The sequence below is a fragment of the Herpailurus yagouaroundi genome, unplaced genomic scaffold, assembly GCF_014898765.1.
Source record: "Herpailurus yagouaroundi ecotype Mexico unplaced genomic scaffold, PumYag 205, whole genome shotgun sequence".
NCBI classification, from domain to species: domain Eukaryota; kingdom Metazoa; phylum Chordata; class Mammalia; order Carnivora; family Felidae; genus Herpailurus; species Herpailurus yagouaroundi.
This window is the reverse complement of record NW_024412436.1, coordinates 1,309,473-1,329,170: the sequence shown is the minus strand read 5'-3', so window position 1 is coordinate 1,329,170 and position 19,698 is coordinate 1,309,473. Positions and strand designations below refer to the sequence as shown.

At 35.7% G+C, this 19,698-nt stretch overlaps 1 protein-coding gene and 1 long non-coding RNA gene across 15 annotated transcripts in view; one reads left to right on the top strand and one right to left on the bottom strand.

The window, feature by feature from the left end:
- Positions 1 to 19,698, top strand: part of DNM3 (dynamin 3) — a 569,179-nt gene that overhangs the window by 315,186 nt on the left and 234,295 nt on the right. The gene's annotated exons all lie outside the window — the stretch shown is intronic.
- Positions 4,526 to 10,731, bottom strand: LOC121015034 (uncharacterized). 3 transcript variants are annotated; one of them, XR_005783574.1, is made up of 3 exons: positions 10,484 to 10,731; positions 8,070 to 10,366; positions 4,526 to 6,520 (listed from the first exon to the last, which is right to left on the bottom strand). It is a non-coding gene; the product is annotated as an uncharacterized LOC121015034 (long non-coding RNA). The 3 variants fall into 3 exon arrangements; XR_005783573.1 differs by having other exon boundaries at positions 8,070 to 8,163; positions 10,294 to 10,729; XR_005783572.1 differs by having other exon boundaries at positions 8,070 to 10,726.

The window sequence follows — 19,698 nt, the reverse complement described above, 5'->3', positions numbered from 1 at the left end:
GATCATTGTCATCATAATGGTTAACATTTATTGAGTATATATAGTTTCCCAAGCACTGAGCTAAGTCAGTATTTTATTTACATTCCCCATTTTATTTTTATTTATTTATTTTTATTTTTATTTTTTTTTACATTTCCCATTTTAGAGATGAAGACTGAGACACAAAGAGAATGAGTAATTTAGCAAGCTACTCAATATTGGTGCTATGCTCTTAATTGCCTGAACACTTCCTAACAAACATTTTCTGGACACCTGTTATGCACTAGACTCTATCCTTTAGTCACTAAGGATAAAATGGTTAGCAAGGAACTCATGGTACCTGCCCTCATGAAGGATATTTACCAATAAAGAAAACATATAAACAAAACAAAACAGGGAACCCTATCAGATGTAGATTACAAGCTATGAAGAAAATAAATCCAGTGATATGTTTGACTTAAAAGGTGTCTGGGATGGGGATTACATCACTGGGGGGGACACTGAATTGGGTGGTCAGAGGTTTATGTTAATGCTTTGAGGCAAGATTGAGCCTGCTGAATTTAAGAAACTGAATTAAGGCCAGTGTAACTGGAGCAAAGAGAGAAAAGAACTCTATAAAAGATTAAGGATTTTGACCCTAAGAATGATGAGAAGCCTTGGAAGTTTGTAAGCTGGAGAGTCACATAAGATCTGACTTTTTTACATATCCTTTTGGTTGCCTTGTAGAAAAATGGATTGGAGGAGTACAAAACTGGTTTGGGGGTTTGTTAGGAAGGTATGGCTATGGACTATCTAAGAGATAATAGCTTGGGTTGGGGTGGGTTGATGGAAATTGATAGAAGTAGATAGATTTAAGAGATTATTTCAGGTGGTGAAAATTGACCAATCCTCACCCATGATATGTAGTGGTTCAGTGTTTAAGTTCCTGCTAAATTGTAAGCCTCTTGAGACCAGGAGCCATTGTCTTACTTACTGTTCTACCACCATGAACATGGCACTGGCAGGTGACAGTAAATATTGGTTGAGTGAAGATGTGATTAAGCAAAGAAATAATATTTATTTAGTACAGCCTAATAATTCATCTTGTCCTCTTATCTCAGGTACCTAAACTAAATTATTTAATTACAGGGTAGACTTAGAATTTGAGGTTGTCTTAAAATTTTCTTAATTTTCATCATTGAAGGTTAATGGACTTTTTTTCCTCTGACTATATAGCTTCCTGAACTGAAATCATTTAAGCAGAAAGTAAATTTCCTAATGTTATTTTAAAACATTATAAATATATTTTGTACAATTCTTAGAAATGATTTAGAAAAGGGCTAGGTGTAGAATTAAAATAGAAAGTGGGACACTGGGGTGGCTCAGTCAGATAAGTGTCCAGCTCTTGGTTTCTGTTCAGGTGATGATCTCAGATTTAGTGGGTTCAAGCCCTGTGTGGAGCTCTGCACTGGCAGTATGGAGCCTGCTTGGGATTCTCTCTCTTCCTCTTTCTCTGCCCCTCCCCTGCTCATGCTCTCTCTCAAAATAAATAAATATATCAACATTAAAAAAATTTTACATGGAAACTTTCATATCAAAAAGGATTTTGGGTTTAGATAGTTTTATATTAATACTTTAAAACCAGGGGCACCTGGGTAGCGCGGTTGGTTAAGCATCCAACTTCAACTCAGGACATGAACTAATAGTCCATGGGTTCGAGCCCTGTGTCAGGCTCTGTGATGACAGCTCAGAACCTGGAGGCTGCTTCAGAATCTGTCTCCCTCTCTCTCTTCCCCTCCCCCACTCACACTCTGTCTCTCTCAAAAATAAATAAACGTTAAAAATTTTTTTTAAATAATTAAAAGAATAGTTTAAAATCAGATCTGGAAAAAGAGGATGGCTTTTATTTAAAATATGTATAAAATATGAATTTTAGAAGAATAGAGTCTGATAAAGGGAGAAAAAAGCCATTTTTCTCTTAATGTCAATGAGAAATATATGAATGATAGTTAAAATCTCTGAAGGGGATTGCTAGTTTATGTATAATGGTAGTGTGTAGCCAATATTTATTCCATTTTTATCATCCAACATGAAGATTAAAATCATAACGGAATACTCAGAGGAAGCTAGGGTAATTGAACAGAAGTGTTCCCAATGAAAATGTGCTAACCTTATACAATTGAAGAAAATCCAAAATCTGCATTGAAATAAGAACATTCTTTGGACTCTTAAAAAATTACAGGCCTCACTTTTGTGGGTTGAAGTATTTGGATAGCTTGATAAAGAGATTACATAATTCCTTTATAGGGATAATTACTTAGTATTGTTTTTATTGTGTAGCTGTAACAGATGACAAGTGTAACTTAGGTAATAGAAAACAAAATGACAGCTATATCCCTGGATGGCCAAAGTTGTGAGACCAAGAAGTCACAGAAATCTTCAGCTATTTCCATTTTCACTTAGACTTTCAAGATTCCGCCTGTTTCCTCTACGTCTGCATGATCCTCGCGATGAGGAGGTCAGGATTAACCCTGTGAACACTATTTACACTCCTTGCTGAGTTGTTTTAGTTAGCTAAAACTTAGATATTTTTTACCAAAAAAAGAAGTCGAGTAAATATTGAACTTTAAAACATTTATGTTACTTAAAATTCTTCATGATTTTAGTTGTGTTTTTTCACATATGTAGATTTTTAACGTAGGATTATTTCATACAAACATTTCCACATTTTGGCATTATCCAAAGATTTATAATTTTGAAAAATATATACAACAACCCATAATGGCAAATGCTATTTCAAATTTATTAAGTATATTTAATAGACCCAAACCCACTCCCCTAAATGTATTTTTTATCTGACTTAAAAGTTTATTCTAGAAGAACAATATTACTCTTTACCAGAAGAGTGCAATTTTTAAATGTGCTTCATGTAATGAATTTAAATAAATATAACATTCTTTCATTCTTTCAGGCATTTTTTGAAAGCCTGAAATGTAAAACTAAAATGTTAACCTCAAAGTTTAAGGGAATATTATTTGAAACGTTTTCCTGGAGTGGCTCACTTAAGGATGACTTCACTGGCCTCCTAGCTTTCCCTTTGGAGTTTGCTGGAATGGAACAGTCTTCTTTATGTTCTGACCTGCTATCATTTCATCTGGAGAGGTCCCAAGCCCTGTCCTGGGATTGCCTTGTAAGGGTCCAGTAGAGTGATCCAGATGAGGAGTCCTCTCGCCATTTGCTGCTTGTCATATCAAACATTTAAAATTGGGCGGTAATATGTAAACATCTTGTGAGACATTTTTCTGTCGTCTTCCTGTTTATATTTTACATTTTGTGAACTATTGGTTAGTACTTTATTTGCTAGTAATAGGACTTTCATTTAAGGTAAAAACCCTCATTGCTCAGTGTGTTTAGCATAAGTATATTTTGCAGATGACCTATTTCCTAAGGCCCGTTGCATTTAGCCTTAATTATATTTTTACTTCATAGCTTTGCCCACTTTTTTCTTTTCTTTTTAAAGAAACTATAGTGTCATGTTTAGTAAAATAGCACAAAATCCTGTAAATTTTTAACCTCATGAGATTTTTAGCCTTAAGACTAAGTCTTTTATTTTAAAAATGAAATAGCTGAATAAAAATAGTTTTTTAGTCCAAAATATATCCCTGAAATATTTAGTTAAATTTTTTAAAAATTTTATGTAGCCTGGTGCCACATTTTAAAAAGTTTGACCAGAATCTAAGGAAAATAAAATTAATTTTAAATACTGAAGTTAAAAACATTTAAGTGAACCAAATCAAAGTTAACAATTTTCTAATTTTATCTATCTCCCACCATTTTGCCCAGCAGTGTTTGAAACATTCATATACATAAGACAACCCTGATCATTTCACTGCAGTTCACAGTATGTAAACTGAAGTTTTGGCATTTCCTCAAAAGACATGGTAAAATATTGTATCACCATTAATCCCTTTGCTTGCGCTTTTTGAAAATAATTGAATTGCCTGAACATCTCAAGAGTTTCAGAGTTTACAGTGAATGGGAGCATGTATTCCAAGTGAATGTGTTGGTCTGGTAAATTCCACCTTTCGAACTGTAGTGTAATCTCCTTCTTAATTAAACAATAACACAGTAATAAATCTTGATGTGCCATGACACCTGGGAATATCAGAGCTTCAATTTCAATTTTCAATATATCGGCAGAGGAGAAGCAACTCTTTTATGTTGGAAATACTCTTTTCACTATGTTTTGCCCAGACCCAAACTGGTAGTTTATTAACTCAAAATACATTATTCCCTAGAACATTCTGTCTTCCCTCTTCTTCTTTTTCTTTTCTCCTTCTCTCTCTTAAAAAGTCATGATACTTTAAGAAACTAGAAACTTTAAGAAAACTAAACTTAGTTTTTGGAGTAGGATTATTAGAATCATTTGCTCTCTGTCAAGCATCAGACTGAAGTTATATTGTTTTGTCATATTGATTATGGGGTGCTGCAAAGCTGTGTACAATAAATGTCAAGGGTAGTAAGTGACTGACAACAGTTAGGAAAAGAGAACTATAGAAAGCAAAGGAACATTTTCAAAAATGGGTTTTATTATATTTCATAGGCACCACTCACTTTACTTTTGGTGGGTTTCAATATTCGAATCAAAATATAATAATAATAATACATACGAATTAAGTATTAAACCAACAGATTAAAACCCCAGGCCCCCGCGCCCCTCATTTTGGTTGTAGTTCTTGGTGTAGATGCTATGGTGTGAGGGCTGCTTTCTTTCAATGGCTGGTTGTCATTCAGGCTGGGTTGTCGTGTGACTGCCTGTCTGTGCCTGCTGTACAGGTGAGCGGATGTTCTGCACAGCAAGTGTAGACAGGCAGTCACATGACAACTCCGTCCAGCCAGGCCCTTGGTTCCTTCGGGCTTCCTTTGCTCATGGGCAGATACAATCAGTCTGTTTTCCAGATTTGGTGATTTTGGAGGGTCAGGGGAAAGGGAGAGAAACACACAATAGAATTAAACATTAAAACATTATGGAACTAAAACAAGTTAGACTTTTGACTTTATTCAGAATGTACATTTTTACATTTGTTCCAAATGTGCTAACATGGATAATTGACGTGACAGAAAACTCACATTGAAATTTTAAGGAAAAACAAAACAAAAGATTAAATATAAGGTTTATTCTTAAATCCAATTCATATTATTATTACTGGCCCACATGCAGTCAGAGTTCAGAGTAATTGAACCAGATGTTTTTCCTCTTCACAAAAACTCTGCATATTTTAATACTGAAGTTAAAGATAAAGACTATGTTTATACATGTTTCTTGTAGTAGATAAGTACCATAGCCCATGAAAAAGAAACTTGTCATTTACATGGAAACGGCAGCCATTTTCAAAATAATTTATGAGCCTAATGTATCTGGCAGTTCAACCAGCCAACTTTGGTATCTGATGCTTTGAGAGTGGGATTTTACATGGGAATGTATTTTTGCCAATACTCCATAAAGCAACAGGAACTTATTTAAATTTCTCATATTCTTTTTAATGTAAAGTTTTTAAGTATGGATGTGAAAACCAGATAAAAAGCCATTGTGAGCTTACGTGCTTCTCCTAATTAACTACAGCGCCATGCCATGAATCAAAAGGGTATAAACTAAAAGTTATTACACACAGTGATGCTCAGAATGTGTTGTGGACATTGATGGTACCATACAGTTACAAAATAATACCTTAAACACAGAAAAGGAAACTTCATTTCATATCCAAAAAGTAGAACCAAACGCTTTGGAAAATTTTCTTGTACTTTGTGTAAGAAAGAGTTAATGGTGTTAAACAGAGAAATGTAATTCTGATGACTCAAGAATAATTCTGGCTATTTTAATATAAATGATCAATTCACATTCATAGAGGTATTTAACAAGTTCCCCTGCCCTTTAAAAACCAAAATATTTAGATAGTCAAAATTCCAGTAAGTGGGATTTCTTCAAAAACAAAACAAAACCTTATTGTCAAGGAGTATGTGCCTTGGAGTTTTTTCAAAGAATTTTAAAGAAAACACATAGTTTGTTATTTCCCTTTAATGATAAAATTATGAGAAAATAGCAAGTAGAAGCTTTATGGAGAGGAAGATGTTTGTAGAGACTTAAAAAAAATCACAGTTTCTACACATCTGAACTTTTATGCATTAATTAGATATGGTACAATTAGTTGATAAGTGAAAATTTCCATTTATTTGATTTCAAGAAAATAAATGTCTGATTCTGTTTCTGGTCATCATTCTGAGTAGAGAATTTTTTTTTTCTGATAGAATCAAAAATGTCAGTAAACTTGGCTGCTATTTAGATAATTACAAGGTCAGAGTATGCAAAAACAAATACCTTAAGAAACTATTTTGTTATTGTTGCTTCATTCAGTGTAACAGAAAATATTTAGAGTGATTCACTTACAAAGAATATATTGGTGGAAATTAAAAATTACTGTAATTCTGTATAGCTTTCCCTCTCTCTCCCATAAATAATTTGATCCAGTTAACTCTGTTCAATTAAAGGAATGATGCATGCAACCTGAAAAAATAGAAAGAAATATTTGTGAGTTTATATGCTATATTTTACTATGAAACAGTTCTATTAAACCAAGATATCCAAAATATTTGAGCCTGAAAAACCGTTAACTTTTTTTCAAGGAGAAAAAAAATCTTGCTGAAAAATATGTACTCTATTCATAAGACTTTTAGATAATTCATGTTTCTAATAGATTTTTAAACTATAATTGTAGTAAGTATGTTGCATATGCACACTTTATAGTGCTATTGGACCTGTCTTTAACCTTGTTAAAAACATGAAAGGCTGAAAAAAACATTTAAGACTTTTTTCCAATCTTCCAAATAGAGTGAATATCAATCCACTATCACGTAAAATACTAGCTAAAATATAAAAGCGCTATTTACATTATTATCATAACATGTAATTTTTAATATGGTTATTACACCTCATTTTCTTTTGTCTTCTATTTATTATCTGAAGGAAAAAAAAATGCATTGAAAGAATTATCTTCTAAGTCCTTTACAGCAAAATTAAGCCAAAGCAGCTTCAGGAAACTGGCTGTCACGATAGGTCAGGAAATTCAAAATGAATATTTAATTATTTTCTTTAATTTACCTCATCATCTCTATTTATTAAAACTGATAACGCTTGTTAATAAGAAACTTTCAAAAATGGATAAATATTTCTATCTACATAGTTTGTAGCACATTAAGGTAAAAAGATAGAAGAAACCAAGTAAGAAAGTTTCTGTCTTCACTGAAGACAATTTCCTGTCTCCTCTCAGGTTAAAGTCTGACCTTCTAATTATTTTAAGTTGAGATTTCTGAGTGATGGTCGCTTAGTTATTATTTGGACATTATTGTGATGGGTGGGATATTCTCTTTAGAAAAGAGAAAAAAGGGTTGTTTTTATAGAGAAAAATCTCTTGTAGAGTAATTGAAAGCTTTGGCTTCTCTTTACTAAGGATAGACACTGGTGGATGAGTGAACTTTTTCTCATTATCAAGTTGTAGTTTTTTTAAATTTCCTTAAGAACAAAAAAGGAAAAATTCTTTCATTAGAAGTTTTATGCCTAAACTTTTTCCCACGGCGTGAAAAACTTGGGTGGTCTGTAAGGCGAGAGGTGGGGGTAGACAGTATATTTTGGTCTTTTAAAAACATAAACACATTATCTGGGCCGAAAGACAGAAATGCCAAGCAGGAAGGATGTTAAACCTATTGACTAATTGCAAGAAAGTGATCAGTGTGAAATTTCGTCCCATTGTAAACAACTTTCTTAGATTTTGAGATCTTTGGCTTAAAAAAGGGAGTGAGGTTTTGAAAATATAAACTTTTATATTGATCCTCTTTCACTTAGGAATTGATGGTATTGAGTCTAAAGCCCTTAATTTCCTTTCTCTTAGATGCTAGAAAAAGTTTTCCTTTTAACCCAGTACCTAGCCTAACTTACCAGTCATCCACGCACTAAAACAAAAAATAACTACTCAGCTTCAATGAACTGCAGTTTGGACAGACCCCTGAAAACATTTTTCTCTTTCTGACAATGTACAGTGTTTAATTTTAATACTCACCATCATATCCAGGGGTAGTTTTACTTGAAGATGTCACTGTTGGTTAGTTTCCTCTGGAATAGATCCCATGACCTCTAAAATATTTGTATATCTCCTTATAAAGTAATATCAAAATAAAGTTAAACATTGTTCTAATTACCCTGGAAATAGACACGGTTATTTTATGATATGTGTGTATACGTGCTGCTATATATACCACTGCTTAAACTACCATCCTTGCCTTCAGTCAGCAGGAGTTTATAAAGTGAGCTTTTACTTTGGATCTTTAATTTAGCTCATGCAATTTAAAAGTAAGTGTGATTCCTTTTCATTTGTTTAAAGCTTGCATCAAAAATGGGTCCTCAGGACTCCACCAAGCACTTGCAGGCACTCCTCGGCTACCCCCTTACAAATTAATTCTTATGTTCCTATTCCTGTATTTATGCCAAGGACGCAATCGAGTCCTCTCTGTCTCCAGACTAAAAGTCATCCTAGGGAGAAATTTGGTGGGCGACCAATTGTGGTTGGTTTCTTAGAAACAAAAAGGCAATTTATTATGAAGATAGACATTTAAATTGAATATACGTGAATGAAGGCAAGTTATGAAATTCTGTCATTTCTACAGAGTAAAAAAACGAAAACCAAAAACCAAAAAAAGCCCGTTATAGCTATCTTTCTTCTTTAGTAACTGCTTCAGTTAGTAAAAATATATATCGGAGAAAATAAGCTTCTGTATTTACCTAATAGGTTTTTTTTTGTTTGTTTTCTTATGTAAAAGAAACTATATAGATTTTAAATATCTCTTGTTCTATTAAAAATAATTAATATGGAAGTCTCTAAGTCACAATAGAAAAAACAAAGGAAGACTTTACTATATCATCTAAGTGGAGAAGATAACTAAATTTATCCATGCTTTTTATATTTTAACTAAAAACCATGAATAAAAGGTTATATGTTCTTTACGTCAGTTTGAGGATGATCAAAAGGGTCATTTAAAAAAGCAGATTGTTTTGACGAAAGATAACTTGGGGAACCTTGTTTAATAAAATGGGTCGCAAAAGAGAACTTGTGATAATTTTGAATTGTTGCAAAATGTGTAATTTAGAAAAGGATTTGTTCAGAAATCACTGTAATTTTAAAAAATTTAAAGGAGGACAAAAAGGGATCACATCCAGTTTTTCATAAAAAACTATAGAACAGATGTTTTCATTATATAGAATTGTTTGGGAGTAGATATAAATGGGGGTTGAGGGAATTAGGGGTGAGGCAGTAACATTTTTCCAGAACTTTCTTTAAGAGACCCACCTTTAAAGTTCAGCAAGGATCATATTGCAACCCAGACTTACTCTATTATTCTCTCTATTGGGATTTCATTCAGCTTAAGGGTTTTCCTCCCTCCCACCTTCCCCACCCATCCCCCTTCACCTCCAGGACAGCTGGAAACTGACCAAAGAAAACTTTGCCTTCGTTTACAAATTCCTTTTTTATCAGTGGGTTTCTAGACAAAGTACCTTATCATTTTAAATGCTCAGAGAAATAGAAGCATTGTAAAATATAGGCATGAGGTCTCAGCTGACCAGCAATTATCAACCATTTTTTGATTTAAAAAAAAAAAATGTGACACAGATGTATATTGGGATATCTGAAGACAGAGGTTTCTTCTATTCTGTGACTTAATCAGTTGCTGACTCACTAGGTTCTGGGTTGGCGCTCTTTTCTGGGTCAGTCCCATTTGTATTGTCTGGTGGGCAAGAACTTGGCAGCCTCTTCTTTTATTGTTAGATATTATCATGTATGTAAATTTTCAAAAAAAAGCACTCTTCAGATAGCATTGTAAAAATAGCCAATATTCTTTACTTTGAAGCAAAATGGATTCAATCCCGGGGAGGTTAAAAGTTCTACTACAGCCCTTATTCAAGTAAGTTTTTAGGTCTTTGTATTACTAATTTCAACAATTAAAAACTAGCCTCATTAAGTTATTCTTAAGTGTCTGGAGTCTTTTCATATTTCATTTTAAAGGAGGAAAAACTTTAAACTTAAAAATATACTTGACTTCTAGATCTTCAGAAATCAACTAACATAGAGTAAATCGCTATATACCACATATTGTTACTCTTTCAAAACTAAATGCATTGCTTTGCATGACACATATACCTCTGTTTCTCTCGCACGTGAACACAAATCATTGGCTCCCCACCTCGCCTCTCCTGGGCACAGACCAGGTGAGCAGTCAAGGAGGCCTTACCCACAGGTCTTCTTTCCAACAGTCCTTTCTCAGCGGTGTCCCCGAGGGCTTCTTGGTCCCTAGTGTGCAAAACCTGTGAAGAAAAACACTGGGTATGAGATTTGAAAAAGCAAACGGAAGTCTTCTCCTTGGAAACAGCAACTTCTGTCCCCAGCCGTCCGTGGCGTTGCGCTCCCCTGCCCAGTCTAACCAATGTGCAGACTACTGTACAACGGCATTGTCCTGAACAGGTAGTCTGAACACTGGGGCGACGGAGCAGGATCTCCAGAAGCTTCCATCTGTGTACTTAAAATCCTGTCCCGGTCTTTGGGAAAAGCCTCCCTTCCTGCACCAGGGGTTGCATTCGGCTATCCCCCCTGAATTCTGCTGCACTGACTGAGACACACTCAAGGGCTGTGATTTCCAGTCTTGACGTGGCACATTTGCTGCAGACTGGGGAACTGGCAATGAATTTAGGACCAGGAAAAGGGGGAGGGCTGGGCTGGAGAGTCCATATATGGGATGATGTCACCCTGGGGAGGTTTGGGTATGCGCGGTGCCGCTGGAGAGACCGCTAGAATCGCCTGCTCTCAGACATGGGTCTGTGCATAAAATGGTACCAGATGTTTTAGTGTAATGTTAAGCAGTCATTTCATCTTCAGGCCAGATTTTTTTCCTCAACTGGGCAGGAAGTGGGCCTCAGTATGGAAAAGCTGTAAAAAAAGAGTCGAGATGTACAGTTCTTCTGTGGCCAACTGAAAGCGAGCTAGTGGAGAAGTACAAATCTGCTGTCCGATCCAGACTAGAAAAGTAATTTGAAGATAGAGGGTAGATAAAAAAAAAAAAAAAAAAAAAAAAAAAAAGTAAACAGAAAGTTGAGCACTGGGAGGGAGGGCTCATTTGCAAACTTTTTTGAGCTGCCCTGTGGCACTTTATTTTCTGGTATTTCACTCGTCAAAAAGGGCAGATAAGTTCATTTTTTTTCTCTCTCTCTCTCTTTCCCTCCTCCTCCTCGTCTGTTGGATCTGTCAGCGGCTTGCAGGCTGCTCTAGACTTGAACAGTAATTATAGCAACTTCCTGAAAGTGAAGCCCCCATGAAAAGTCTGGAGAAATGTTCTTTGTCATGGCCTCTACATGAGTAATTAGTTCCACATGTGGCCTTCCTCGTTTCCCTCAGCGATTTTGGCTGGCTCTCGGAATGCCGTGCTATATAGTCCGACCTAAAGAAACTTTAAAGTTTTGATTTCAAACCTCCGCTATGAAATAACAGCCTCAGTCTCCTAACAAATTGACTCTGGTAGATCCATCCTCTTAGGTCCAGCATTCTTTTTCACTGGGAATTCTTGATTCTGTGTTAATACTTTTGTTTTAATGGTATGCTATTGCTCACTTTTATCTCTGGTTAACTAAGTCTGTTGAAATTTGCCAAGTACCGCTTGACCAAAGGTTATAACGTATCAGCCCACTGGCATCTACTTCTCTTTTCCTGTTGTTGCTGTTTTCAATTATATATACTGTTGAATATTTTGGGTATATAGCCCTGTGACTTTCCCTCCATAGAATTCTGATTAAAGTTTGAGTTACTTCAAACAAGAGCTTGATTAATTGCCCTTCCAGAGATCAAAATGTGAGAAAATTCCTAGGTAGCTTCCAAATATAATTTGAGTAGCCAAACTATGAAACTTAGTAATCTTTAAAGAATTACTACTAAAGCAATTCATTTCTACTGGACTTACTGCAATACTTTTTAGAGGCAGAAAAATCTACCTCTTTTTTAAATAGATTGCGTTAAATATTTTAAGAAGCTTCAAGTGAGAGAGAACTGCCTTAAAGCCTTCACTTATCGTGAAATGTCTTCTTGTGAATTAACATACCATTAATGGGATCTACAGTTATGACAAGCCCTGGTCACCTGGGGAGGAAGATTAAATAAGATAAAAAGGAATTATCCAGCAGGTTAGGATGGAACAGAGAGATTAGCATTGGGTACATCATTCATAGAGGGATTTAAACTATCAGTGGAAATCAGAGGGATTGCTTCCTATCCCTGTACTTGTACTTCCAAACTGGTGTCTCCAGGGCCTCTCCTGTAGTGTTTGAGCAAGTCCAGGATGCCTCAACTCCTTCCCCCCCCCCCCCCCCTTCACTGCTTGTAGAATACTGGAAATAGGCAAGCGTGACTTCATGCAACCTAATAGTCTCATTACATGTGGATGCCAACTCTGTCATTGTTCAGTGTCCATATGTTTGTTCACAAGTCATCATAGAGGAGTCATGAGCCAATGGGACAATAGTCAGCCAGGAATCCAGCATTCCAGGTGTGGGTTTGTTTCTGCCACAAACAGTGAAAGCCTTTCCTCTGCCTTCTTCTATTTATATCGATGACACACGCCTTGGAAATTTTAGGTAAGGCGGAGGAAAGGTGGTTCTGATCGTACTGCTCCATGATTTCATCTTAGTTCGCACATCTTATAGTTTCTCAAATATAAGAGAGATCCTGTCTTGAATAGGGGATTTTATGAAGTTTTACTCAAGGAACTCAAATTTATAATTGTCTTTACAGCTTTTGAAGCATTTTAAATGACCTCTTGTGGAATACAACTGTACAGGTCTTGCCCTTCTTCGCACATGTACCTGCCTCATTGGGCTTCCAGTTGACTAACACTTTTTAGAGTTCTCTTTCCTTCAAATAGCTCAACAAATATATATTATTGCCAACTCATATTCTGGTCACAATGCCAGGGACTGGGCATATAAGGGTTAAGAAGATATGATTCCTGCCCTCAAAGAGCTCACACTTACTTACAATATTAAGAATGCTAATCTGTTCCTTTCCAGAAAAAAAAAAAAAAAAAAAAAAAAAAATAATATATTATTAAAAAAAAAAAAAAAAAAAAAAAGAATGCTAATCTATTATCAAACTCAATCTAAAAAAAAAATCTTTCATGCCTTTGTGGAGAGTTGGTATTCATTTGGAAATGGCCTGAGGACTTTTTCTATGTCTGTGAAGTTATCAGTTAAATACCTGAAATGTGATGGGCTCTAGAAAGCACAGTTACGCACAACAAAGACTCGCCTTTGAGAATTAATGTTATTTAACTTGCTATTTCAAAGCACATGGACCAAAGTGATTGTTTGAATCAGTGGATAGTTTGGGGTGACTATAAAATTTGTTCTATCTTAAAATGTCATGAAAGGAAACACTATTTCAGTTGGTTATCATTCCCAAGCTTGGCAAATTTTTATGACTTTAGAAATTCTCAAATTGAAACCAGGACTTGTTTTGTTTCTGTGTACTTACAGAGGAACGGGGTTACTAGTGTTTACAATAGAGTATTTTGTGACATCCAGATATGGTGTCACAGATAGTATTTATACTCTCTACTTCAGATAGTATTTATATAGCTTTAATTTTTGTGTTACAAAATTAGTGCCACGGGCACTATAAAAGTTCAATCAATAGAAAGTATGTAAAGAAAAAGTTAATCATGTTCCCTTCCAACCTCCTAACGTTTCTGCTCTCCCAAATTAATGGTAACAGTTTTGGGTGATTCTTTTTACCACGTTCCTCAATGGCCGTTTATGGCTTCTTTAAAGATTACAAAATCTTTTCACATACAATGTGTCAATTACTTATAATAATCCTATGGGGCAGATACTATCATCATTCCCATTTTATTGATGATGAAATTAAGGCTCAAAGTTAAGCATGTTACTTTGTGGAATTACAGTAAGTGACAGAATGCATCTTTTTTCTAATTCAAACACCTGTGCCCCGAAGCATATTGTCAGCCCTCAGAGACCATTTTTTCCCCTACAGAATTCTTATAGCACTTATATTTCCAGTGATTCATTTGTTAATTATCTGCTGCCTTCTCTTCGTTTTGTACTGAAATGTTACCAAATATTTCACATATATGGATTTTTCCCCAAATAGAATATAAGCTGATTGAAGGCAGGGACGGTATCTTTATACTTCAATTTGCCTGTGGTAGGCTATTCAAGAAACTGTTGAATGAATAAAAGCTACGTAGTATTCAGGTGGTTTCTGATCAAACATTTATCCTGACAATAATTCAAGAATTACAGCATCTTATTTTCTAAATTTAAATGGAAAATATGGATGCAGTTGTAACATTTCTATTGGTGTACTGCAGCTGTGTATCCGATAGCGCTATTCTTTTATAAATAAATGTGAACATTGGGCCAGCCATATTTCCTTGCTTATTTTTGGCCTTGTAATCTTCTGGAAGCATCCTGTGTAGCTATCGGTCATATAATCTTGTGTGAAAAGCAGGATCTAACCAAGTTGTGGCGTTTCCTTTCTTGTTGTTTTCTCCTTCCTAGTTTGTATTTGAGATAAAAATCTAGTTGACCCCAGTTCGTTGCAAATTAGACAAGATAGCCCCACTTAGTTTGGCTTTATGTGATGTGGATTAGCACTTGTTTTTGTTTTGTTTTGTTTTGTTTTGTTTTGTTTTGTTTTGTTTTGTTTTGTTTTGTTTTATTGGAGGCAATGCAATCCCCTAATCGCTAGTATTTCCTATTTTGTTAGGGCCCAAAAGGGCTGGGAGATTTGTTGTAGCAAAGCTTTCCCCTTTCTGTCCTTCCCTGACTCTCAAATGGCTGCCTTCAGATCACTGCAGTGAAGTGCCCTTTTAGGCAGAGAGATCCAAATCAGAGGCTGTGAAATAGAGGAGAAATAGTTCAGAAGAGTTAACAGATTTTCCTTCAACAACCGAAAAAGAAGTGAAATTAGAACAGCTATAAATCATAAATTTAATGCAACTGACTTTACAATCTTCAAAAAGCTTACGAAAGGCGAAGATTGTGAGAGAGTTGATTTTAAAGCGTACATTTACTAATGCATGTTTTGTTTTGCCTGTCTCTAGAATTTCCATTGCTGAGTCTGTTTATTTAGAAATCAGCGTCTAACCAAAAGCAGTATATATTTTATGAACATTCTTTCCTCAAATCAATTGAGAAAGATAATGTTACGCCTTTGAGTTTTACTAACCACTGGCGTGCACAGCAGCCATTTCTATATTTCAGTAACATAATACATCCGGCAGACAAACCTTAAAAACTCTGGCTCTCTTGAAAACCAGTCGCAGGAAGGTAAATATATGATTTATGACTCTAGTAAAATTTGAAGCACTGTCTTGAAATCTTCAGGGGAAGGCAAGATAAAGGGATTGGAAAATTGGTGCTGGCCTTTCTAGGCAGATTTTAAGTGAGAGCGTCCTAGGAATGCAGTCTGCTGCCTGCTTCAACCCCCAAAAGCTGATGAGCATCATCTGAATGCTATGTGCTATCTATTGAAGTGTTCTATTGAATTCCACGTTACAATCAGACTTTAAAATGAGAGCTAGCTCACTTGGACCAGAGAAATATGGTGTCCTAGGGTCACTGACAATTTTAGAATATTGCCTCCTGATGTCTTTTGGCATCACCGATATTTTATTTCCTTAGTATGACTCAGAAACGAGCATGTATGATATCAAAAAGGAAAAAAAAATCTCTGTATACATCACATAAAAACTTAGAAACCACTTTTTTGCAGGTGTAGAGAAAGTGTCCTTTCTGTGGCCAGAGGGTCTAGTGAAGCATATTGGCTACAAGGAAGCATGTGTGTGAAAGGAAACTTTCTCCTTTACCCCGAATACCTGAAATTATGTAGTAGGTCGTTTTAGAAGCTCCAAGTTTTTAAGTGATGATAGGCATACTTGGGTAATGTAGGTCACTGTGTCTTTATTTTAGGATTTATAATCCTCTGGTATATTCAAAAGGGGAAATACAAATTATATGAATTGCTAAAAGGGTTTGATCCAACGTAAATCTGTTTAGTTGAGTATATTGTAAAATCGCTAGCTTCTTGATTCTGTTCAGACTCCAGAGAATTTATTCAAGCGACATATGAGCCCATATTAAAATACTTCTATTCATGCCACCATGGGAATGTGCTTTACTTTTACAGGCCCTCTCCCCACCCCACCCCCCTACCAAAGCACTTAGTGTATCAATTAGTTCATGTTGAAAGGTTATTTACATGTTGCCAATGAGTATTAATCGCATATGTTTATAAACACTTATATTATTTGCATAGTAAACAACCAAAAATGGCTTCAGTTTGCCTTACAGAATCAGATTATGTAACTTCACTGACATCCAGGCCTATAGTGGAAAAGCTGTAGAGAAAGGGAAGTATACCGTTTTCCGTTTTTAAAGGTTTGTTTTGTTTCTTTAATACCTATTTTGAGCACTTATTTTATCCCAGGCGCCCTGTGCTGGTGTTTTTCACATGTACTATAATATAATCCAACAACCCTGATGGTAGGATTTCTCCATGGTCACAGATGAGGAAGTGGGAGCTCCAGGAGGCAGTGCAGCGTGAGGGTTCCAGAGCCACACCATGTGTGTCTGAGTCCTGGCTTCACAACTTGTTATGTGAGCTCAGCAATTATTTAACTGTTCTGGGCTCTGGTCTCCTTATCTGTAAGATAGGGTTTCTTTCAGGACTAAAAAGGCTAACGTGTGATAAAAGCTTGGAACAGGGCCTGGCCCAGAGGTGGGCCTCATTCGGGTTGGGTGCTGCTGTGAGGGCAAGCCAGGCCCCCACGTGGCTTCAGTTACTGACCCCTGATTCCAAGTCAGGTACCATGACTCCAAAGCCCAAGCAACAGCAAGTACTGTTCAGAAACAAAGTGTATTATTTTCCTCAAGGTGTTTATAATCTCACTAGGTTATTAAACCATGTACATGTAGAACTAGTAAAAAACAGAACTAAATACTTGATTCTAATAGGAAGACGATAGGATTGTTTTGAAAACACTGCAGTGGTAGCTGGCTCCTTAAGATAGCCTGTTGGAAAATCTTTTTGAAAAGCCCATAAGTTTATCCACTTTTATTATAGTTCTGTATGTGTATATTAAAACACACATATATATCTAAATGTGCATGGATGTGTGGGTACAAATTGTGTGTGTGTGTGTGTGTGTGTGTGTTTAAACTAAACCAGATTTTATGAGAATTACCAACATCAGAATCACTTCTTTCCCTTTTTAAAGAAACCTATTCTTTTCAAGGCTAGAGCATGTTCAATATTTTTTTGTAATCCTAGACATTAGTTTTAGTGTGTGCACGTTTCAGTCATTTTTTAAAAATTGTGCCCATCAGAGCTTTACAGGAATAATTGAAGGCTAACAAGTGTAAATTAGATGGGAAATGCATTCATAATTTTGCAAATGCAGTGTTTTAAGGGGACTGATTTCTGCAGAGGCACAGCTATTGCTGCTTGTATTTGAAAACTGCACACACACTTTGTGTACTCCTGGTTCAGTTTTGTTAGGGAGAAGTCTACCCCCAACCTCTGCTTTGTAACAGAATGTATTCCTCTGGTCCAGTTTATTTCCTTTCCATTTCACCTTGGTTTTTTCAAGAAAGAGCTAGTCTTGGATTTCATTGGCCAGAGTGGATGATGATTGCTTTTGAAATGCTGGCTTGTTTTGCTGGAGAACTAGTAGAATTTTAAATAGTTTTCTGGGTTTTTTTTTCTTTTTTCTCTAAGAGATCTGGACCCTACTGAAAATGTTCGGGGGTGGCCTTAGGTGCTACCTGGCCCAGTGTTTGTGTCACCTACTGGAACCAATGCCTAGAATTCAACTTGCATTTTCAGGGCCTACTGAAATTCTATTATTGAGAAGTTTACTAAAGAAGTTCAAGTCTTCTGAACAGAGAAAACAACAGGAGCCATAATAAGTGGCCTGAGAAGAACCTTTTGACTTTTGTAGAATTGCCTTTGTCAGTAGTGAAGCCAGATTGAGGATAGTGGACTTCCCTCCCTTTTTTCGTGATTCCAGACCATGAAATTTTCAGTACCACATTTCAATTGGTTAGTTTTTGGAAAGTTTAGTCCCTCATTTTTTTTTTTTTAACCTTTAACAGTACAAGAAAGCTAGTGGGAGGTGATTTTCCAGTAAATTTTGTCCTATCTGTTTTCTAAATCAACCTTAATTTTAGTTCCATCTTTGCCTTCACATCATAAAATAATCAGTGTTGGTCACGCAGTAATGCTAATACTGGTTAGGTTGAATCTAATTTGTTGTTGATTCTAACTGTACTTTATTATTGTTTAATTTGATTTTGTTTAGATTGTATGTTGTACATTCAGACTTATTTAGATGAAGAGCCATTTCTGCGGCATCCCTCTACTGGATCATTTTCAGTGTGTTTCTCTGTGTATTATACGTAGGCAGGATTTCCTGAGTATATAAAAGTTCTCCACTTAAAACTACCATTCCCACGGTACATGATACATACCTCCTTCACATTCAGTGTAGTAGAGTTTCGGTGAATTTTTGTGTATGTGAAACTGGAAAGGCCATGCTGAGGACTGTTTTAACAGTGTACGATAATTTTCACAGTACAGTTCCCTTGCTTACCGGTGTATACCGTGACCATGAAATAGAGGTTTTGAATTAACATTCACAGTGAAAACACTAAAGCCAAGTCACTCAGTGCCTAGGGCAGAAGATGTTTGGTGATTTAACCTTTGTACAGATTTAATTAATTGCATTTGATTTCAAATTTTCATCTTTTTTGAAGAGATTTCACTTCTTTGAAGTTAAATTAAACCTTTTTTAAAAGAGGTTTTTGTTTTAATTCCAGTTACTTAAAATACAGTGTTATATTAGTTTCAGGTGTACGATATAGTTAGATCTTTGTATTGTTGGATACAACTGAGGTATAAGAGAAGGAGCACCAGAATTGATTGGGTCTAGCTCAGTTCTGCTATTTTCTTATTTGTCAAATAAGTCATGGTTGGGAGGAGGTTATTGGGAGACGGCCTGAATTAAATGATATGGATAAAACAAACTGAGATACTTTTGAAAACATTCTGCAATAATTCATATGGCAATGGTTTGGAGAGTTGTCATGGTGGTACCTTGGGGCAGGTGGTTACAGTGCTCTAGCAGAACTGTTTCTACCTGTTGACTTATGTGGTGGTCCTGCATGTTTAAAAGGAGGAAATTCAACTAGTCATTGTGTCAAAAGGCAGTGATAGGTGTCAATGTCCCTCCATGATTACGTGCCAGTGTATCTCCACCAAGTGATCAAAAGGCATTCAGTAAAATAGGCTTACTGCTCATTTTTATTCATTTCTTCTTCTCCTCGTTTCTACTTTTCCGTCTTCCCTCTCCACCCCACTTTTGCTCAGTGTGAGACTTTCTCTTGCTCTCCTCTCTTCTCTCCAGCCTCGACTCTTCCTGCTTTTTCTTCAGAACAAGGGATTGGAATTGAGCAACCAGTGAAAATAGGTATTCAACTATTTTAAAAGATTTTGTTTTTTCTCTTTAATTTTTCAATCAGATGAATTTAACCCTCTGTATGCATTGCTTAAAACAAGTAATTCCTAAACTAAATTA